At 47.8% G+C, this 24,335-nt stretch overlaps 1 protein-coding gene across 2 annotated transcripts in view; it reads right to left on the bottom strand.

The window, feature by feature from the left end:
• CARMIL1 (capping protein regulator and myosin 1 linker 1) overlaps nt 1-24,335 on the bottom strand; it is a 1,033,060-nt gene that overhangs the window by 820,545 nt on the left and 188,180 nt on the right. The window lies entirely within an intron of this gene.

Genomic DNA, 24,335 nt, shown 5'->3' with positions numbered 1-24,335 from the left:
TCTAATTGGATGCCAAAATAACATTTTATCGGCCTACTGCTAAACAGGACTCCCAACTGTTTCCGTGCTGATTCCAGTGTACTCGTTTGCATCCCGCAGACATTTAGCCCGCTCATTGTGTACTCATCCCACTTGGCAGAGTATTGAACAAAAACAACCCAGTGTACTGCTGGTGTGACAACGGAGGCGTGCTAGGCACTGCGCAGCATTGTACCGTGGGAAGTTCGTCCTTTACTTTAAAAACACACACCCCGGACGAAAGGCAGGTGACTTTTATTTGCACTGCCCAAGTGTTCGCTCTGTGGACGTAGCTTCGTCGAGGTTCAGTATACAACAGCTTTGTGTTACTTCGCACTAGGGAGAACACAACAGGAAGCTGTTACTGGCGGAGAGGAGGGCCTTTCATATAATTTTAAAGCCGGTCTAAATGGCAATGCATTAAGGCAGAACATAAACGACTACGAAATAAACAAGAACTACAGTGTGGACGAGCATGTATGAGTCATCTTCTGTGAGCCTCGCCTGCTGCCTCTCGTCATTTAACATTGAACGCGCTCACCGCTGTGAACGCGTTCGCATCATCTGGCTTGCATTACACGGGCACTCTGACAGCTCGTAATTAAGATTAATCACTCTGCCATGCTCGTTCTCGCACACAAAATGCCACATCGGGCACGCGTACATTACTTACAGCCTATCACTTCAAGGCTACTACATACACAGCACAGGGAAGACGAATCACTGACCAGATGCCAGAAAACGCTAAGGAATGTGTGGAATTTCTCTCTCCAAGGCCCTAAGGATACTTCTTTTTTTCTCCTTTAACATTAGTTCTCGAAACTCCTCCCAGTTTCACTGGGAAGGAGTCCGAGCCCTAAAAAGAGGGGGCATACCATGCAAGAAAGATGGCACTTTCTCACACATCCCAATTGAACTGCTGCACTTCGGTGATCAAACCTCGCAACTCCAATCCAACCAACACTATCATAAGCATCCAATCTCAAAAAATGACCGCCAAATCTACACAGTCTACTGCTGTCTTAAATCCCTAATGATGACACTTTCCAGCAACTATAATTCTCCTCAATGAAGAAAAAAAAATCGAAGCTATGCTACTCAAGCATGTAAACTCGCCCACAAAAAGTAATATAATACCCACAACGACCGAGTCCATCCCAACCCGAGTAGAGCAACCAAGCCAATACCTGCACATGAAATAGCCATGTAAACATATTCTTCTTTTAAAAACAGATTAAGTGCCACAGTTTCCTCAACACCCAAACCCTTATTAACTGATAACACCTTCACTATCCAGCAGCAATCGAAGACTTTACAAAAATAAGATATTCCAAAAGTAAAGGCATGCTTATCAATGCATGCTCAGCTTCAAAACAAACCCAAAATCCCCGATCTCTTCCTTGATAAAAACAACTTGCTTTTTATAATGAAGAGCAGTCTCTTTAAAATAAAAATAAAAATACACTTTAATTTCAGTTTCTTAAAAGAAAATCAGACCAATAAAACAGTGCAGCTGGAGGGGTACTATAAAGAAGATATGGCTTGCTATACATGAAACTGTATTAATTGAACCATGTAACACTGATAGAGCTCTGCTGGGGCATCCAGGTGTGCACCTGACCTCTCCAATCCTACAAGTGCGACATCTTACCACATTGAAATCTAGGTTCCTCCTCCCCCTCCTGTGAATCCGCATCTACACTCATCTGTGGCGTCGCTATCACCGTTGTCTGTTACAACGTGTGGATTCACTAATGTGTCACATAAGTCTCATCAGGCATGGATGTCATCCTCCAATTTCTCGTCCCATCTACTCATCTTCATGTCTGCCTCCTCTGCTAATGACGACTCCTGTACATCCCTATGCCAAGTGGTCAAGCTCAGGTGTGCACTGGTCCATCCAGGTGATGGCTATCTACGTCTGGCCAGCATCAGCGCAAGCTGCAAAAGTTGGTAGGCCATCTTACGGCCTTTGGGGGCCATAATAAGCCCTCGCCCATTAGCACCAATTGGGGCAGTCGGCGTTGGACGACGGATCACTACCTAAGTGCTTCATCATGATCGTCACCAAAGGAATGAAGTGAACTTGCAGGAACATCCCTCGCCCCAACCCACACCAGCCTCAACTGGTAGGAGAGTGGTTCACTTGACTGCGGGTCTTCTGTCCATGACCCAGAGTGTGCACTTCCAGGCCCAAGGAGCCCAAATGCTGGATCTCCTTACCGAGGAGAATTCTGCAAAATCAGGAGGCTCTCGTCTGCCTACTGGACCGCCCACCCATGACCAAGGTGTCCTCCACTACCAGATAAGGTTCCTCCATTGCTGAAGGTACACCAGGCCATAGCACATCCAATGCTGAAATCACAGGAACACACGCCGAAGAAGAGAAGGGGACTGTTCCATTGTTGCTACCGTCTGGGTAAGACACATCAGGCAGGGGCTCATTAAGACTTGGAGACTGAGGCACAATACTCCGCATGTGAGAATTTTGTAGAAGGCTTCTAGGCACTTGCTACATATGTCGTGAACAGAAGCCTCTGCATCTGTGGGAGAGTTAAGGTAGACGTGGTTCTGTCAAAGATTGTGTTGATTATTTCACTGTGATAGATTTGAACTGCTTGTGTAATAAATTATTCTTTTTAAATAAAAATCAGTATTGAGATGGGCCTGATTTACTGAGGTTGCTGGAGGGCATGTTGAGTTGTGTTCTTACGACTAACTCGACACTCTACCACACCCTCAAAAGCCCTGGGCTACTCAACCTGTTGCTACCACTGAGAGTCAAGTGCTTAAGGAGTGGTACTTGGCTCAGTTGGGCAGAGTTCACAGAAGGCTGGGCCCTAGGACATCAGGAGTAAAAGGCCCCAACCATCAGGTGGGGCCCAGTAGCCCCTGCTTGCCCTATATCCTTCTGGAAGGGGTTCTGACAGCTGGATAATGCCTTCCACACCCGATCACTGTCCTCCATAACACACTATTCCCAAAGCACAACACACCATGAGAAGTATAACTCACCTCTTAGTACAGGGAATTAACCTCAGTTACAGTCTGCGTCTTACCTATGGGTGCTTTAATTAAAGTTTGCTGTTGAAAAGCCTCTCTAGTAAATTGTAATTTTTCATGATAATGCTGGTGTTCAGGCTGCCAAATCGAGTAGCCTTAGACAGATCAAACATGGACTTCTCAAAGGTGGTCCTTCGTTTTCATTTGGAAAGACAAACAAAGGTCCCTTGGCCTATTTTTTCCTGACCTGGCTTAATAAACTCTTGTTATGTATGACTACTGCCTGTTATAGCTTTTTTGATAAGAGGTCGGAGGCTCCAAGATGTGGAGACCCCTTTTCATTAGGTTTGCAAGTATTGAAGATCAGTTTTGCAGAGCTCTGCGATTTGCTGGAATAAACACATATGGGTCGGGTCAGTGGGGGGGCGTGGCTACGCAAGCCACGATGGCGGCCGTTTCTTGTTGAGGCTCCGCGATCGGGCCAACAATACCTCTAGCCCCAAGGATCGCCGTGGGCCCCTCTGCGCAAAACTGCTGGCCGGAGCACCCCTGTACCCTGGAGCGCCGACCACGGTGGCTCTGCCGTCGTCGGATGGGGCGAATTTCCTCCGTGTTTGCTCCCGCCGGAGCCGCATGCCGCGACCCAAGATAGCGGCCGCGACCCAGAGACACTGCTCTCCCTGAGACTCCCTCAGCGCAGCGGTAGAGGGACCGCCGGTGGATTCCCCGGATCAGGCGGCGAGATCAGCGGAGGTAGGGCGCTGCTGTGTCCCATCGCTACAACGACCCCCTCGACTACAGGAGCCGTCTCGCCACTCCAGAGACTCACCCCTGCTGCGTCCCGATCATCGGAGGCCACACCGGGCAGTCCACGGAGCCGACCGGCATCGCTACACCCGTCACCAGAGGTAGGCACGAAGCGGAGACTGCCTGCGTGACGGGGGCGCCCTCCACGGCCACCCGACGCCTGTTCCCCGGTGGTGCCTGACCGTAACATGGCGCCCACACTCCTCTGAGAGGGATGACGTCCGAGAGGCTCCTAGCAGCACTTATGGAGCCCCAGCTCACCGTGCGCCTCCCTCACGCTTCTGCTGCTTACACCTGGAGGGTCTGAACAGCCAGCGGGGGGACCCCGCAGCCCGCGCCCCTGCTCCACCACTCAAGTGCGAGCACTGTACCGCTCGAGAGCCCGAGACCCGGTGGGCTAGTCCTTGGCCACCCTGCACCTGCTGTGTCCACGCATCTTCCCCTGGCGTGGATCTGCTCAAGGGTTCCCTCTTCGAATAGCCCGCCTATCCCTTCCCTCATTGACTCGCAGCGCCCCACCTGCTGTCGGCATGGGGAAACCAAAGGGCACACAGGCGACCGCCGTCCCAGAAACGGCCCCCGAGAATATGCCTCACACCTGGACCTGGTCGCAAACCCACGCGCCTCAAACGGACCCCACCTTATCAGCAAATCTGGACCAGGTGCTAGCGGCCATAGAGATGTCCAGACTATCGATGGAGGAACGTTTGGGCACCCTCTCGACAGACATCAGCCTGATCCAGGACGATCACCGCAAACTGGCGGATAGAGTGACGGAGGGGGAGAAGATACTGACCGTCCTACGACCCACCGTGAGGGCGCAGGGAACGGATCTGCAGGAGGTCCTGCATCGCGTGGCGGCCCTGGAAGAGCGCACAGTCGATTTGGAAGGGCGGTCGAGACGCTGTAACATCCGCGTCCTGGGCCTTCCGGAGGGAATTGAGAACTCAGACCCCCTGACCTATATGGAGTCCTGGACCAGATCCTTCACCCCCGAAACGGAACGCTCGGCGTTCTTCTCCATTGAGCGAACCCACAGGGTCCCCGCCCGGGAGCCGAGACCAGGCTTCCCTCCTAGACCCATGTTGGCCAAGTTCCTGCATTTCCGTGACCGCGACGCGGTGCTCCGTGCGGCCCGGGCGGCAGGCCCCATGCAGGTGGAGGACCAACATGTCATGGTGTTCCCGGACTATGCTCGAGGAGTTCAGCAGCAGAGGTCCACATTTCTCGAGGTCAAGAGGCGCCTCCGCGCAAACGATGTCCAATACTCCTTGCTGTTCCCAGCCCGCCTCAAGGTCCTACACAAGGGTAAGGCCATCTTCTTCATCACCGCCGAGGAGGTGCACGATTGGGCTGAGCGCCACTGCCCACTACTGCCCAAGGCGGGAGCCCAACTAGACCAGAACAATCGCTCACGGAGATCCAGGAGACGTGGTTTGAAGCACCCCCAAGCGAGCCCCTCCAAGAGCCACGGATCATCCCCTTCGAGATCACCTGATTTAACGCAGATCATGCGAGAGCGACGAGATGCCCTGCGAGCGGTTATTGAACTGTGCCACGACCTACTCGGCATTTGCGCGCGGCGCTTTAATCTGGGTTAGGCCAGGCACCCCCTTCCGGGAACTTAAGCGGGTGGTGGACAAGGAGGGCAGATACCCCCACTGGAAGGGCTTTTAGACGATCAGGGGATCCTCCTAGGCAGCATATACGCCCCTAATTCTGAGCAAGACAAGTTCTGGGATCACCTCACTGGAGTCCTGGCCCAATTCACTGCTATTCCCTGGATCTTGGGAGGCGACTACAATTGTAAGCTTGACCCCTCCCTGGACCGATCGCACCCTCCCCCTCCGCGCTCCCCAGCCCCCCGACAATCAGAGTTGTTCCGAGCTTGGGCCACGCACTGGGAGCTCACTGATGCTTGGCGACACCTACATCCTCATGCCCGCCTTTATTCGTTCCACTCTGTCCCTCACAACCTCCGGGTCCGCCTTGACAGGTTCCTATGCTCAGCGCAGATCCTTCCTACGGTCGTCTCTGCGGACTACCTGGGGCGGGTCATCTCAGATCATGACGCTCACATACTGCGACTCACCTGGCGCCCCCCACACCCACCGGTCACTGCCTGGCGATTACCTAGGGAATGCTCGACGGATCAGGTGTTTCGAGACTCGCACACACGCAGCATACAGGACTACTTCACACACAACACGAATACGGCTTCTTCGACACTAGTAGAGTGGGACGCATTCAAGGTAGTGGCACGGGGGGAATGCATCAAACAAATCACAGGGGTCCGACGCACGCTGAAACAGGCACTCACAACCACGGAACAGCGCTTAGCTACACTCACTAAACAAGTTGATCCCTCTGAGGAACACGCTGCGCTCACAGCTGAAGCAAAGTCAGCCTACCAAGCTGCCTGTGCAGACCTTAGGAAATATAACTTTCGGGCCTATGCCTCCAGAGTCCATAGAGACAGGGACAAAACGGGTGCGATGCTCGCATGGCTGGCGCGACAGGACACCGAAACCAAACCGATCACGGACATCGTCACCCCGGAAGGCGAGCTCGTGCGTTCCCAGGCGGAGATCCTTCTGGCGTTCCAACGCTATTACACCGTGGTGTACGGCGCCCCGAACTCGCTCTCTACGTCGTCTGTCGCCCATTTCCTTGACCTGTTGCCGCTACCCACGATCTCGGATGCCGACAAACTCGCGCTCGACGCCAAAATAGCGACTTCAGAAATTACTCAGGCGCTACGGACCCTGTCTCGCAATAAAGCCCCGGGTCTCGACGGCTTCCCTCTAGAATACTATTCGACGTTTTCCCCTCTAGTGATCCCACGCCTGACACAGGTGTTCGCGACTGCCCTCGATCAGGGGGTGTTACCCCGCTCCCTACGGGATTGTAACCGTAACCTTTTTAAAACCACACCGGGACCCACATCTTATGGGCTCATATCGCCCTATCACTCTACTGTCTGCAGACTGTAAACTCCTGGGGAAGGTATTGGCAGACAGATACGCCCAGGTCATACGCCCGCTGGTCCATCCGGACCAGTGCGGCTTTGTCCCGGGGAGAAACACCTCACAGAACATCCGCCGCGTCTTCCATGTTCAGGACCAGGTACGGGACAGATATACTCGCTCCGCCTGCCTCATCCTGGACCTAGAGAAGGCTTTCGACACTCTCCAATGGCCGTACCTCTTCTCGGTCCTCCACCGCCTCAATATCGGCCCAGTCCTTATGGCGTACACGCGGCTCCTCTATACCGACCTGTCCACACGGGTCAGGATTGGGAGACACGTCTCGGCGGCGTTCGAGGTCCGGCGAGGCACGAGTGCCCCCTCTCGCCTCTCCTCTTCGCCCTCACAGTCGAACCACTAGCGATCAGGTTGCGCCAAGGAGGTCTAGACTGGGGCATCCCACTTGCGGAAGTCACACACAGCGTCTCTATGTACGCGGATGACCTCCTCATCTATGTCCGGGATATTACGGCCGACCTCACTCCCATATGGATGGCACTTACCGAATTCGCGGACGCCTCGGGCCTCCGAGTAAATTGGGATAAATCCACGGTATATCCCTTTCACCCGGACCTGCCACCCCGCGATACCTGGCTGGGGACGCAAAAGATCTCATGGTCCACAGATGCCCCCCGATACCTAGGGATCCGACTTTACCATTCTCCCGCTGACATCCTCGGGGGCAATCACTGCAGAGCGCTTGCGGGCCTTCAACCGACTGTTGCTTTCTGGACCAGACTCCCACTGGCCCCGATAGGACGCATTGCCCTGGCTAAAATGGTAATGCTTCCCCGGCTCCTATATTATTTTACTAACTTGCCGGTAGTCCCGCCCAGGTCCTTCTTCCAGGACCTCAATTCCCTCCTAGGTACCCTCACTTGGGGATCGAGCCGGCACAGAGTAGCCTTGAAAACCCTTCAGCTCCCCACCACCCAAGGGGGCCTCGGAGCCCCATCCTTCGAGTCCTACTTTCTGGCGGCCCAGCTCCAATGGCTGTCATACTGGACAGCGGACCGGCACACACAAGAGGCCAATACCCCAACGGGTAAGATCACGACGCCGGAGCTCACCCGTCTTCTTCTTCCAGGCACTAAACCGCGGAGCACGTATCCTCTACAGGTTACAGTGGCGCGTCAATGTATGCTCCGGGTCCACCGGATATCTCCCAGGACAACCCCATATTCCCTGCTGCTCCCGTTGATCGGCTGGCCCCGGTCAGATTCATACTTCTCGGCCCCCATGCTCGCCGAATGGACACGGTGCGGTATTACGGACATGGAATCGCTCTTTGAGGAGGGTCGGATTAAATCTTTCGATCGACTCGTCAGCGAATTCGATCTCCCCCCCGGTCAATTCCTCCGATATCGCCAGCTCCTCGAATGTTTACGTCCTTACCACAACCTTCAGACCGGCGAACCAGACACGCATCCAGTTATGCACACAATCCTGCACATGGGTGCAGGACGCCATTTGTTCACCTGGTTATATAAGGCGATACGAGAACTCTCGAATGCCCCCCTAGTGTCCTTGCGCACCACCTGGGAAGAGGACATCGGGCGCCCGTTACACGACTCGGAATGGATCAAGGCGCTTGAAGCCCCTAAACGTACGTCCAGGAACGCCCGTTTTAAAAACATCCAATATTACATATTACACGGGGCGTATCTGACGCCGGCGCGGCTACAGAAATTTTAACCCACTACTCGATTCCTCTGCCCCAGATGCCACTCCCCAAATGCAGATTTCCGTCACATGTTCTGGAGCTGCCCAGACCTCCACCCCCTATGGCGAACGGTACCTGACATACTGAAAGACCTCACTGGCCTCACAACCCTAGACACCTGGGAATCCAGCGCGTTGGGCATTTTCCACATTCCTAAACAGCTCCCAGCACACAAGCGCTTTGTATCCCTAGCGTTACTACTAACGAAAAGATGTATAGCTATGCACTGGCGGTCATTAGAGGGCCCCCCTACGGCAGCATGGACAGGGGCAGTATGTAAATGGGCGGCGGCGGAAGAAGACGCCTTGCGAGAGGAGGAAGCTAAAGGCGCCCGTAAACACCCCATCTCTATGGAATGGGCCATGCTATTGCATCGTTTCCGACAGCTGACGCGCCACGATGACCTGGCCACGCCCACACCTACAACTACACCCGCTCCGACAGACCCCCCCCCCACGAGCCTGCAGCTCCTGACCACCGACTAGTGCCGGGCGTTGGTAACCCGCAGTCCCGCACTTCTACCCCACCCCCGGGGCGTTTGACCCGCTGCCCACTCCAACATGACACTCCCGCCCTCTAACAACCTGGCTCACTGTAAGCACGAGTCTTTAACCCCTCTAATGCTCTGCCCCCATCTCTTCTCGATATGCCTGTGCAAACGCCCAGATGCTCCCTCCCCGAGTTCTGTCCCTCCAGTTACTTGGCAACACCGCTGTACAGCCTCTGCAGACCCACTCCAATGATCCCCATGATGTTAATTCACATGCTAGCGCTTTTTCCTTTTCTCCTTGGAATTCCTTTTTTGTCCCACGTTCTCTGCATATGTGATTACTTACATGGTCTGTACTGCTATGATAACGAAATGCCAATAAAAACAAGTTTAAAAAAAAAAAAATGGGTCGGGTCAGTGGTTGGCCAGACAAAAGTCGTTTTGCTGCATATTCCATCTGAGTCGCCACTGGCAGCAAGTTGGTGGCCAATGGGATGAGGCTTGAAGCATCAGATTGGGGAAGGTCAAGTGTCCCTATGCTTTCATCGAGGATTCTACAGTCAGTTGGTAGATCCTGCGACAATCATCTTGAGATGTGGGCACTGTCTTCTGGCTTTAGGCTTGCATTATCCAGGTCTCAAAGAAGGGCCTTAAAATATATGTTTTCTAAAAGACACTGTAAGGAAAGTTGGAAATGTAAGTTATTTGCCGTGTTGTTCTTATTGCCCATGTCTATGATTGCTGAAGATGCTAAAAATCATTGCAAAAGTACTGGCCTTGATACTTAGATTTCTAAAGGAGGTATCATAATCAGTCTAGATTTTTTTTTTTTTTATGAAGTACATTTTACTGATTTTTAAAAGCAGTACATGAGGTCATTTTTGTTAACGGAGTTTTATATTGCGCAAACTTGACCCGAAGGTATCAAAGCGCTTTACAGAGCACCAGTTGCGTTACATGAGGACACATTCATTTTTGTTAGGCATGAGGAAATTAAGTAATTTGCCCAGAATCACAGGATGTTCAGCGTCATTGCCGAGACTCTAACCCGGTTCCCCAGATACGAGGTTGACCGCCCTAGCAGTTAGGCCAACTCCTCTCCCCGTCATACATAACACAACTGTACTCTGGACAGAGATCACATGAAGGTAGGACAGAGATTATTTGTCATGCTGTCTTTCCCAAGCACTTGTACAATTATATATTAGAAATGTTGAAGTATTCTCACAACGGACTCCAAATTCTCAAAGTCATACTTTTAAACCCTCAACTAAAGCTGAGGAAACTGATGTATGTTAAGCAGAGGCATACCAATACCACTGGTAAATGATCTACAAAGGGTGCAAAGTGCATTGTTGCTAGATGCTTCTTTTCAGTGTAGACGCAGCTAATATAGTTGTTTCCATTTTGTAAATAAAAGCAGTTCTAGATATTAAACTCCATAATAGTTACCGACCTATTAAGACTGATATTACTGTCAGAGTTCGAACTTGTCACCTGCAGGTTACAAAAGTAGCTCAGCAGCAAGCGCTTACCCCAATAAGCAATCATCTTACAGATAACAGTACAAAGCAACAAATGTCCTCTTGTGAGTACGGCAGTGCTTTAGCTATAGAAGGCTTGAGATTAAGGCGTCACATTTCCAACCAGAAAAACAGGATTCTCCTATAACAATAGTATTTTCTTCTTGGACACATTACAGTATCCACCTGGGCCCGGACACTTTACTATAACTTAGCAGTGCTGCGTGAAAGGTAAACTTATGTTACTGTTTCAAGTTGATGAACGCCTATCTCGGAGCATCATATAACAAGCATTTGAAATGGAATAGGTCTCACATTTACGAGAGTTTGAGCTATTGGCATTGTAAATGACAATAGCTTAAATTCCCACAAATGTGAGACCTATTGCATTGTAAATATTTTTTGTTTCCAGGCACCCCATGCCAAGTTTGCACGTTAATAGAGGCCACACCCTTTTCTTTAGACAAACCGCTTCTAAACAAAGGGGTGCGGCAGCCATTAAGGTGAAAGTGCAGAATGAGGCGCTTTTACCAAAAAAGCTTTTGTTTGGAAAACAAATGCTTTTTTGGTAAAAGTGCTCCAAACAGCACTTGCATATTAATGGTGGCCGCGCCCATTTCTTTAGAATCGACCAGTCTGATGAAAGGGGTGTGGCCTCTTAACGTGCAACAGCAGCATGGGGACCTTGGAAACAACAAAAATAAAAGGTGAATAAAGAAAAAACATGCGTTCGCGTTCTGGGATGTAAATAAACCAGAGGCGAGGCCACCACTGTGGCGTGCAGTGATATAAAACAACATTTTAAAGCGTTAGGAGAGAGCGTGCCCTGCCAGCAACAGCAGGCAGGTGAAAACAATTTTAAACAAAATAGTGCTGGGAGGCTGCAATTAAAGCCTACAGAGTAACAACACATGTAAGAGGGCCAGTCTTTATGGGAGGTTACAAGATGAGACAAGGTGGTACTAAGGAGGGACTACTAAGCCTATTGACCAATGAAGAGCCAGAGTTTACAAAAGACAATGACACAAGCCAATAAAAAATAGGAGCGGAGAGTGGGCGGAGCTTCAAGTCCATACCTGAATACAGCATGTTTTGCAGACCAGCGCGTGTACTGCCAAAGCTCGACCTAAAAAAGGGACATGCAGGAAAGTGCACAATAGAGAAAGGAGCAACACAGCAGCAAATTGCAGGTGCCAGGCTCTTTACAAGCATTGAAAATGCAATAGGTCTCGCCTTTGATTAAGGTAAAGCCATTTGCTTTGCTAATGGTATTGTATAGCAAAGCAAATGGCTTTAACTTAATGAAAGGCGAGACCTATTGCATTTTTAATGCTTGTTGGCCTTTTCTTTTCGTTCTTTTGTAATATTATGGAAGCATCAGTAAAGTGCCCTGTGGCATACACTCAAAGGCTTATATGTAGTAAGACTTGGGCGAGCTACCCAGAGTTAAACGTGCACACGCAGGTATCTGGCACTGCCGCAGCTCCTTTGTCAATAACACAAAGAGCACTTATCCCCCCCTCGCAGTACGCCCACTCCCGATGTAGCGCCTTGTATGGAATGAAACGCACCACATGTGAAGTTATTTAAAGGATGCATGAATTAGCGACCCAAATAAAAATATTTTATGAAGACTAAAATATTCCTAAATTACTGATCACTCTTTTATACTGAAACACAAATGCAATTTGTACACCATATGATGAAGTGTGCACAACAGTGCACAGCTACATCTTGATAGGTCACCAGATTCCTTCTATGTACTCACTGACTTCAACGCACAGTTCTAAAGCGATCCTCAATGCAGCTTTCGACACCCCCTAATTTATAGGTTTCAGAAAAAACTCCTTGAAGACTCTTCCAAACATCTGTCCTCTCCAATATACGTTGATGGAATAGGCAAGCAGAATCCTATATATCCAACGCAGGGACCCACGTGATGGCTGACAGGTTAGGAGCTGTGCTCATGCACCTGTGGGAGTGCACGGCCAGGAAAGGTTGTGACCTGTACCTAGTAGAAAGAGATGGGATTGTGCGAAGAAACTAAATATCTGGGCGGAAACACAAAATCAGGTTGGTTGGGGTTAGAAAGGGAGAAGGCTTTAAAATATATACGAGACATTAATTTCAGAAAGAAAAAATTGCAGCCCAATGGAAATTAACCACCTGGCCTTTTGTGCCTGAAATGTAGTGGTCGGAACAGAGTGAAGCATGTGGCCGCAGGACAGGGACCCATATTATCTTGGCACAATCACCTGAAAGATGTAAGGCTAGAAAGAGTTCCCCTGCTTCTGGACCCAAGGGTTGCTGATGCAGCCATCCTGGTAAATGGCTCAATCTTGCAGTCAGGAAAGACAATGGTATTCTGAAATATGCCACTGACATAAGTAAGCTCCCTACGCTGCTTTCTTCGGACGCTGAAATGTCCTCACCTTCAAAGACATAAGTATGCCTGGAGTAGCCAAATAGCCATGGAGAGTAACTCGAAGTAAAGTGTGGTGTACACTGCCATCTGGTGGATAAAGTGAGCTTAACAAAATATTTTACCCTCATCTACAGCCCAGCTAGAGACTGCGAGCTCCGTGGCCAGAAGCGAGGAGGAGTTCAAAGATGGGATAAACACTATAGACAAATGTAAAAATACTAAACCAGCGCTCAGGCGGTCTCTGGTGGCAGCTGCCCTGCCCGGTTTCATCCTGTGCACGCCGTACTTTACATGAACCTCGAACAATGGTGCTGACACGGAGGAGAGCGAACAAACGGTTATTTAACATGTAATTTACTGTTTTCCATTATGCACATAATTTAAACAAGCTGCATACGCGAAGCGGCAGCTTAGTTGTCATGACGACAAAATGCAAACAAAATGGTGTCAGACTGTCCACAGTCCCGACGGGCACGCTTATGCTGTCTGCTCTGGACAGATGGCGAGAGCAGCCATCTCTGTCCATGCAGGCGCGTGCATGGGCCCACAGGGAGAATTGATTCCAAAAGGTCCTCTCTGGCGAGAGCAGCGCATGCACTGCTTTCGCCAGGTGAGACCTAAAAAGGGGGGGAAACCGAATGGAGAAGGTTGGAGGAGCACTGGGGGTGGGGGAAGAGTCAATGCCACGAAGTGGCAGGGAACTAGGGAGGATGTGAGGGGCATGGGAAGAAAAAAGTAGAGCAGGATGGGATGGGTTGTGGGAAGCAACAGACAAGCTGCGAAGAGAAAAACTGATAGCAGTGGAGACGGGAATGTGAGACAGGAAGCAGCACAAAGGAAAGAAGGCATTAAAACACATACACTCCCCTTGAGTTCTAAAGCATAACTGTCTGCTGTGGAGGGATACAAGTCCATCAGAAGTATGGTAAAGGAGCTAACCTGCAAGAGAGGGGCAAACACAAGAAGAAGAATGAAAGGCATCAAAGAAGAAAACAAAGTAGATTGACAAGAAAGACAACCAATAATAGATTGTGGGATGACACAAAGCCCTAGCTACTGTAGGCAAGGCCTAAACTGTGGAGAGGGAGTCAGAGGGTCAAGGAGCAAGTAAGCCTAATCAGGGGTAAGAGGTAAGCCCAAGTAAGAGTAATACACAGGGGATAAACCTCCCATCAACTTTTTGTTTTTCTAAGTGGAAGTAACTAAGTGCAACAATATGTCCAGATGTGGATTGTGTGCTCACTGTGGCATTGGACTCAAAACAAACCTCACTGATGAGGACTAAATAGGCTGAACCTGAACTGTGGTTGCTTGAATTCCCATCTTTAGGTGTACTGGCCAGGCCGCTTAGGCTGGACTATTTCTATTGGTGTAAGACAAAGCATGATTTGCATATGACTGATTTCTGTCTAAAAGGTGGGCAAAGAACTATGGCCGGAATGTGGACTGAGTAATTACCAGAAGCTAAGGTTAATAAAAGCATTCCACCCACCACTCTTGTTTTTCCAACAGATTTATAACAGAAAGGACTGGTAAATGGGGCTGAGACTTGGGTTAAAGTCTCTTACGGATAAGTTAGGTTAACAATCATAACAGAGTAATGTGGACCACAAGAGCAGGAAAACACAGAAAAAATACACAAGGAAGACCATGCTAGGCACAGGCACAACCTGATTGGCGTTGGAGGCTTCCCTTCAGTAGGAATAGGGATCCACTCAGGACAAAAAGTAAAATAAATGTTGGCAAAGCCAATAGGTCTCGCCTAGCCAAAAGCTTTTGGTTTTTAGCATCGTAACATGCAGGAGCATAAATGTAAGTGGTGCATAGTAGAGTGCAGTGGTGCAGAGTGGTGTGGTGCCGAGTAGAGTGACACAGCGCAGTAGTGTAGATTACAGTGGCATAGGGTGCAGTGGTGTAGTGTACAGAGGTATAGAGTGGCAGAGAGTGCAGTGGCATAGAGTGGTGCAGAGTAGAGCGGAGTAGAGTGGAATGATGCAGAGTGCAGTGACAGAGTGGAATGAATATGCATGGTGGGGTAGCAAACAGGCATTGCAGACAACACATTTTCAATTGAAATTACCAAGACATTTGCACAACATACAGTTTTACTAATACACGTATACAGCACACAATTATTATGTGTGGAAATGGCATCACCTAGTATATTGATTTGTTAGATCATATTAAAGTATTTGTTTCCACCAGACCTCAGAATTAATCAATGTGCTTCATTTGCGCTTTCCTAAATCTGATATATCCAGAAATACTTGCACTGTTCATTTGAAGGTTATGGTCTGCTAGAAAAAATACATCCCCATAATCCAGCACGATTGTCACATAAATCCTCTCACTTTGAAGTCAAAGAAAGAAAAGTAAACACCAAACTCCCTCGGAAGACAGAGCCTGACAGAATCTGACCTCTTTCTTTGAATTCACAGCAAATCTGACAAGATAAGAACAAGATTTAGAGGCCTGTTTACAGAAGGAGCACTAGTGGAAGAATAGTAGGGGTAATGTGAAAAGGCTTTGATTTTTGGGATGGACAATCTCACGATAGACAACCTAAAACAAATAAAGCCAGCAAACAGAAATCCAGAGAATGTGAGTTACAGGCCAGAAAGGCCAATGGTAAGCAAGTGGTGGAATGCCTTCCCATGGATGCTTTCAGAGTGTCTCTAAGAAGTCTTTAGCAAACCAGACAGCTGCACTGTCTGTTAGGATTCGACCTAAAACAAAATATAGCTCGGATGGTTTTTGCGAGAAGGCGGTATCTTTTTCCATCACTTCACAAAAACAAAATAAGCCACCTAGTCCAGTCCTTGTTTCTACATTTCAGAATGATGATAGTGCTTGATGAATCACTAAGACTGTGGAAGATGATCATATTAGCAGCAGCAGGCTGGTGCTTTTCAATTGCAGGCATCACTAGACGAACAATCACAGATAACAGTAGCAACAAGATGCCAACTACAACGGGATTCGCTGGATAAAAAACACATGGGGTTGGTGCCAAATCAGAAATTAGTAATAGGGACAGGCTCGCCACCCACTGTAACAGGTTTGTGGAATGAGCAAGCAACAGAAAGGCATAGAAGGCTCATGTTTAAGGACAATAATACATTGGTGGCGACGTTTATCTCCATTTAGCCACATTTTGTAGAAACACAACACACGCTCTTGCAAGCTCTTTCACTACTACTACCACCAACAGAGGAAAATGTTAGGGTTTCAGCCTTAGCAGACTTAAATGGGGTTTGTTACAGAGAGCCTGCGTATTCTAAATATATATGATTCAACGACTTTATAAAAATATTTGCGTAATGTTTTTGCCCACTTTTGTTGTTACAAGTGCTTTTTCTCTAACCCTCCTCCACCGTTTTAATCACTTTCCATCGTGCGGTTATTTTGACAGCCCTTATCTGCGTTGGAATGGTAATCTCCATTATTCTGCCTAATTAACTTCAGTCAACTCCCACACAGCAGCACACACTTTCGTGTTTATGCCATAACTAGTTTCATATATCTGAACAGTCCAGTCTTTAACTGGGCTTTCTTCTTTTCTAGACTACATCAGGGGATGATTGTATTCAATATTACTACTCTTCCTCTCCACCGAAGCGGTCTTCAAATCTTATGTGCCGGTTCCCTATGAAGAATACTAATAAATAAATACATACATAGTATGTCTTCTCTCCCCAAGCCCAGCATGAAATTTAATCTAACTACCAACCCTGATTGCTGGAAGTATATTGTGTTAGAAGGACAGGGTATTTGTTTGGTCAGAATTAACATGATATCCACAGGGCACGACTCCAGTCACACCCCCAAAGACTGAATATAAATTGTGCCCAACAGTGTGTACATTAAAGGCAGCAGCAGCACAACCGCCACTCATACAAAATGAGTAGGCAATGCTCAGTCAGGAGATGTGCATGGTGGGCACATAACCAGTGGCAGCTGGTGACTTTTGAAAGTGGTAGGGCAGTGTGATGGACCCGTGAGCAAAGCATGAGAGTGTGACTACACACTGGGTGATGAAGGTGAGTCAGTCACGGAAACAAGGGAAATCGCAGTGTGGCTTTAAAATAAAGTCGCACAGTGATTAGCTGTACTCTATTGCTCATGCCCCCAGATGCCCCAAAACAAAACAGCCATAGTGTCAATAATCCGCTCAACCACAGCTTGAAGCTGATCCGCACATCCCTCCATCAGCGAGCAAAAGTAGCAACCAAATTCCAAGACATTTTCTATACTGATCATGGCACTCACTTTTCAATCTGCAAAAGGTTGGCCCTCCTTAGTATTTCATGCTCTCTACGACCTTGGACCTCGTTTCTGGTTCGCTGGAGGGCAGGATGGTTCACTCTTGGCAGAGATAAGTCACACAGGTGGTTGCGAGGATGAGGTCACATGGCAAACTAACTTAACCAATGACTGCACTTCTTTCATGCTGTTTATGGTAGTAAACAGCAGGAAAGCAGCGTTAGGATTGGTTGGAGCAGACAAACCCAGCGCTCTATAGGAAACTTAGGCCTGTGTGCATTACCTCCGGCTGTCCAACATAGCATGGTTTGAAGAAGTCTAAAGTGCGCATGCCGGGCTGGCCATTAATAAAAAGCTGGCCAATCCGATATGCGCACTACCAACTTTTGGCTATTACTCATCCCTGCATCGGGGGCTGGGAGCGGGGTCTTACGCAATAATAGAGACGCCACCCCTGCACATAACGTAGAAGCATGGGCAACAGCAGGCCAAGCTTTTACTTGAAACACAAAACAGGTACAGCCCAATGAGGGGAGACACTCAGGACTGCCTTATGGGGATGGGGATGGAGAAAGGGTGGGGTAGGTAACGAGCCCACTAACAAACCACAGATATCCGTGGGATGTCAGAAAATTGTAGTGAAAGCTTACCCCCACGCAACTTGTGGAGTGGAAAACCAAGATGCTGTGTGCATGGCTTCCAGGGAGATGGTCAAACCTCCTGGGAGGTGGTCAGTGAACTTGTTGGGATCCTGGCATAACATCCCACACAAGAGCTACAGAGTACCAGAACCTTTAGGGTTCTTCCCACAGCATCAACAAGTATGGCACAGCAGGAGTGACACAACCAGAGCAGAACCGGCAGACATCTGCTGGCTCAACCAAGGCTTTCTGGCTAAACCTCCACAACTTTTGATGGACAGCTGAACCTATTTTAGAAAGTGCAACAGTCGTTCTAGGGAAAACTTGTGAGGTAATGGTTAGGAGATTGATGGTGTGCGACCCTATAGGCCTTTTAGCATCCCTGGAAGTCAAATTGAGATGATGTTGATAAATCCCAATCATTTAATGGCATCTGAGTAAATATCTGGACTAACATTCTGAGCAAACTGCAGGCAATACACCAAATTCCAAATTACTTTTTTGTTCGGCGCCCCTGTTTGTGTAATGGAGGCTCCACTGTCAGTGTGTTGTGGAGGGGCAGAAATGATAGAAAGCCATGTAGACACTGCAATTACTGAGGCGTCATAAGGCAAGAATCCCCAGTGTCTAAGTAGAGGTGTCTGTAGTAGAGTTGTCCTGATCGAGAGAAGGGTGGGGGTTAATGGGAACAGAGACTGGTCTGACAAGTGCTTCTCTTGTGATGGGTACCTCTTCTGAAGCACTCTCGTGAGATGAAGAAAAAATAAATGAACTGGTGGAGGCAGGGCCTGTACTTTCCCAGCTGGGAAGAGCCACACTGTAACAGCGGGAGCTAGTCGTGTTGTTCAATAGTGCACGGTTCTTTTGGTACCTGGAATACAATGTTTATAGGCACTTTGTGCCATCGGCTGGTTTATTTGTGGGCTGTTCCTTCTTGAAACTGGCATTTTTGGAATGGGATTCTGGTGGACATTATTTGTGATATTGGACAAAGGTGTGTATGGTCATGAATCCTTCAAGGCCCTCTTTTCCCTTTGCTTGTGACCCTTTCAGCAGGAGGTACAGAAGTTCCTATTTTGTGTCACTCAGAATCCTGTATACTTGGAGCGTTGCTTATTCTTTGCAGAGTGTTAGAAACTTTTATGCTACGATTAGATACTACTGTGCTTGGAGTTATGATTTTAGGCACTTGTGTTGTCTCGCACAGTTATTCCTTTGATGAAATTCACCTAAAATCGTTTTTTTTTATTAAGCCAAATATAAAGAATGGCAGAACAAAACAGAGAATATAGAGCTATCTTTAAAAATACTACCACAAGTAGATCATTATAAATAGTGAACTGGCTACACAGGAGGGACACTGATCATGGACAGTGTTGACCATGAGACATTGTGCACTAAACACGCGAAGTGCTGGCCACACAGGACAGCCGTAGCAAAAAGAGGCGAAGGACAGAGGCCACAGCAAGTTCCGACCTTATGGTACAAAAAATATCACACAATATTTGCAATTCACAGGAGAGGCCATCCAACTGGCCTGAAATTTTTTACGTGGAAAAAACGGCTGCCAATCAATTCTGAAAGCTGACAAAGGGGAACTGTGTCATTTCTATATACACTTCTAAAAGAACAAGTGTCCCACTCAGTGATTGCTAAAGTTGCTTCTCAAGAAAAAAAACGCATCGGAAACCACTAAATCAAATCCACGTACAACAATAGACAGCTTGAGATTCATGTAAATCACTGCTACAAAGAGGAAGATGTTTCACAAAACGACCAAGAGTTTAAAAAAACATGTAACAGCGTGTTTCTCAATGGCAGCAAATCGGTTTCACGCATCACAAGTTACAACTGCAGACAAAACGTAGAACTACTGAAAGCAATCGCAAATGAGCTCTTCCTTATGCTTTGTGTCGAAAGCGCCAGAGATGAACAATGAGGAAGTCAACTGTAACTGGGAAGCGGTGCTAAAGGGATCCCTCTCCCACACACCTGTTCTTTAAAAAAGAAACCCCGCGACACACAACCGTGGCGTCCTTACCCAATACAATGCCACAACTCTTTAACCATTTGTGGCTTACATCTTGTTTTATGGGCTCCTATTCAACTGAACCATGCATTTCTGTGTATATAACATTGCAAACATACACAAAACCTTTGTGTTGACCTAAAATATATTAACTACATGCCATTGTGTCCCACATGCTTCCTCACTCTGGGAGAAACATAGACGCTTTGGCACCCAGAATAAACAAGCATTGGCATAGCCAATAGGTCTCGCCTTTGGGACCTTATAAGTGTTTAACTAGAGTTATTGGCTTTGCCAATGTCTTTAACCGCATCGATGCTCGCAGATTTACAACCATGCGCTGGGATTTTCAAAAACCCATTATTCATGACGAGCTGGGCTCGTCATGAGCGTGTGAGTAGGCTACTGCATGACGAGCCCAGCTCGTCATGAGCGTGGAAGGGGTTAAGCTATGTTGTAGGGCAGCGTGGCTGCTGTGCAGCATTTTGAAAAGTTGCCACGTGAGCTCTTTTGAACTCTGCTACTCCGGCAGAAAAGGCTCACTGCCACCGCTCACGGGGGCAGGGGGGGGTGGATTCAGACAAGGAAGGGTGCCTTCCAGGGTCCACAACAGACAGCAGAGCTTTGTCCAGTAAGGGTTGGGCTTAGTAGACACAACAAAACTCATGGCTAGGCCAAAGTGGAACCTCACCAATGTCAAAAGAGGGTAGGTTCCTAGCTAGGAATGGTTTCTGCCAGTGAGCTAGCAGCGTAACTCCTGAACAAACCTTGCCACACAAATTAAGCATAGTCCTAACTAAGAAGGAACCCAGCATGCTGCTCATAATGAGCACATTGGTGATTAATGATCTATTTTAGCAGCCTTCTATTTTTCAGGAAGAACTTTCTTCAACTGCCCTGGACAGGCACATTTGAGGTACAAAAAAGTGGTGCTCTGAGCCAGCAAGTATTATTCCTAACTGCCCAATGCCCACAGGCAAAAACCCACATGGCCATGAGATAGGGTGCCCCAAACCATGAGTCATTCCAAACACATAGAAGTAGGACTACAATGTGTACGGCCCAGGATTGAAGAATGACTTAACTGATAGCATTAATTAATATTGAAAGCACAGATAAGCACTAAAGGAAATTAAATGCTACGTTTAAACACAGTACTATCTGTCTTAAGTAAATTGAGGTCTGTTTGGGACTGCTACTTAATTCAGTTCTAAAACACATTAGAACGTGTCTCCCTCTGTGTACCTACGACCCTCTCTGAAAATGTATTTTTTGCTAAAGGTAAAGAAAAAAAAATAAGGATACCCCACATGTTGAAAAAAATTGTATACAAGCAAATTGAGCGCCTGGACACCCTACCATGAGTGGGGGGAGGGGGTGGCGGGTTTCTAGCCCCCAAAAATGCACACACCCCTTGCCAGAAATGCCTCTCAATAACCCAATGTCCACGGGCAGGCAAGAAGGGTTCATTCATTCCAGTCACACACAGCAGACATACTTGTGGATGTGGTTTTGTTTTACTCCTCTGCAACTTTAACTGGAAACTGGGGAGAAGATACAAGTTATTTGGTTCCGGATTGGATTACAAAAACAAACCCAGTTACCGTACCTGTGTCTGGGTGAGGGGTTACAGTAAAGCTGTCCTTGCTGGAAGTGTTAAGGGGGTTACAGTTAGGTAACCTGTGCGTAAACCCTGACCACTTCTTCCCTGTGAAGCTGGCACAGGCTGCTGTCGGCGAAACTCCTGTTGTCAGTCCTATGGGGGCTGAGGGGAGGGAAATAAGCAAGAAACAGGGAATCTGCGGGAAGCTTTGAAGTCTGCGAGAGGCAGAGAGATACGAAAGGCCAAGACTACGGGGGAGAGTAAAGGGATCAGGCACCCCCAAGATAGCACAGAGAGCAGGCAGTCAGGAGGCAGCAGGGCCACACAAGATAGGAAAAAGCAGCTGCTGGGAGGAGCGTTCCTCAGATGTTCTGCTCCATGAATGGATCTGCACTTGGCCCAAACTTGGAGCACGAGCTGGAGAGCTGCCGAGGGGCCCTGCGACTCATGCATCAGCAGTTAGAGTGAGAGAACTTCCGGCTGCGCTACCTGGAAAGAGCCATGGAGCAACAGAAAGATGGCAGGATGGGAGGGAGAGCAGCCAGAGGCAAACAATTGAAAGTGGCCTATGCAGACGCAGTCAATGAAAGGTGCCAGCCGCTGAGGGTGAGGCAACATTTAAAAGTCTGTTTCCTTAAAGGTACTATTGTAGGTGGTTCTGTGAAGTGGATCTGAAACCACTTTAACGGATGGGTACAAAATACCAAGAGCTGTCTGCGTATTAAGGTTCACACAGGGGTGGGTGCATGTGCACTGCTAAGGCTCACTGGTGCATTTATTTTCTGAGGCTACCATCTGCTCTCCTTTCCCTCTGCGATGATGATGCTCTCTGTGCCTGGACTTAACAGGAGCATGCGGCGCATGCGAGCTGAGGCAGTCGATTACAGATTATGTTACCAAACCAGGGGAGAAAGCAACCACCAGACACGATAGGCTGAGGTTCCCTTGTTTACACCATAAACACGACACAAACAGAGCAGAAGACCAAAGAAGCAGCAACGGTTAGGATGTGGCTCGGTCACAGAACAAGGACACTGGAAATAAGCTACGAGGGACCGTACTTTTCAGGGGACATTGCTGCGCGCGCATCCCTCGCGTGCTTAGCACGTTATCGCCATGAAAACGAAAGTGATCGCAATCACGATGACGTAAGCACATGAGGGATGCGCGCAGCAATGATTTGAGAGGCGGAGCGAGGCGCGCATGCTGTGCACGTAACTGCAAGCTGGTGGTCAGCGGGTTGCACTTTGAAAAGCCCCTTACTAAAGTCGAGCAAGCATCGCATGTGCTGCTCTAGGCTCGACCTACAAAAAATACAAGTGTCAAAGTTCACATACCCAAAATATACACATCTTTTAAAATGACGGCTCAGATAATATTTACTTAAAAGGGGATTCTGAGACTAACATGAAATGGTATACAAACAGTTAAAATTTTGATCAATTAAATTTAAGATATTTCCATATAAAGACTGCTTTTTCCCAGGTTACTTCACACTACTTCATTAGATTTTTTTTTAGCAAAGCCATGTAATCGGCGCTGCTGACCCAATTTTTTAAGGAGCACCATCCTATTACTGACCTGGTATGCTGAAAGTACAAATGCATCACCTAACATAATAAACACATGACAGGTTTAAAGAATGAGCCTTGAAAATTATATCTGCAAATATGTCGCTGGGATCTCACTTGTGTGATTTACGTACTCTTCTGTTTAAATGTACATGAGCATAACATATATACACATTAAAAAAAAGGAAAATTTATGAATATTTAACTTTAATGATTCTTAGTTTCCATGTAGGTGGCTAGCTTGCAAGGTCCTGGAACTGAAGGCGAGTTAGTAATCACTTGAGGATGGGGACGCCTTCTGACACCACTAAGGAACAAGCACTGGCAAAGCAAAAAGGTCTCTCCTTTTAAATACAGGTGAAGAACTATTGACATTGCCAATGCTTCTCGGTTTTCAGATAATCGCTAAAACCATATCAAGATAGACACCCATACACGTGGATGCAAAGTCAGTTAACTTAGAATTTTTTGGGGGGGGGGGGGACATAAAAATATTTTTTTATGATGGCTGACTTGCATGAGCATGAATGAGCGGCTATCTTGGAATTTTTTTTAAGTATAACAAAAATAATTTCAAGATGATTACAGGTTTATGTCCTCATGCACAACAGCTGCCACCAAAATATTATTCTTAATTTACTATGCCAATGTGGTAGGCGGCCATTTCAGAACGGGATAGTAAAGAATAACATATGGGAAGGCAGTCATGAAAAATAGGGACAAGCGAGCAGCCAAGGAAGAGAATGAGGAATTAATGTCGCTTGAACAAATGGAAAAAAAGCAGCAGCAGCCCAGTAACACTATGCAGCTGCCATACCCTAACAAAAAAGAGTGGGCCATGGAGGGCAGTTAGGTTTGGAGTATGAACAGTACTCCCAAGGAGTGGTGAAAGACAACAAATAAATAATCCCATCAAGTCAAATGTGGAAGCATACAGGTCATCCAATCAAACAAAGTAAAGCAGAAATGCTTCTGAGGAAGTACAAACAGAAAAATAGGAAATGAAAGCCACTGTATAGGGAGCAGGGAAGTGAAACAGACAAGAAAGATATTCAGTCACAAGTAAGGGGCTGAAGAAAAGAGCGAATAGGTCTTCAACAGCAGGCAGTGAATGCAAAACATATACAAGCACACAGGAATCCGATGAAGCCGGAAAGAAAACTTGAGATGTCACATTTTCAGATATATTGCTTTTCCAATTAAGATCCAATTT

The sequence above is a fragment of the Lissotriton helveticus genome, chromosome 4_1 (genome assembly GCF_964261635.1).
Source record: "Lissotriton helveticus chromosome 4_1, aLisHel1.1, whole genome shotgun sequence".
Classification (NCBI taxonomy): Eukaryota; Metazoa; Chordata; class Amphibia; order Caudata; family Salamandridae; genus Lissotriton; species Lissotriton helveticus.
The sequence above is the reverse complement of the archived record's forward strand: the minus strand, read 5'-3'. Positions and strand labels throughout refer to the sequence as shown.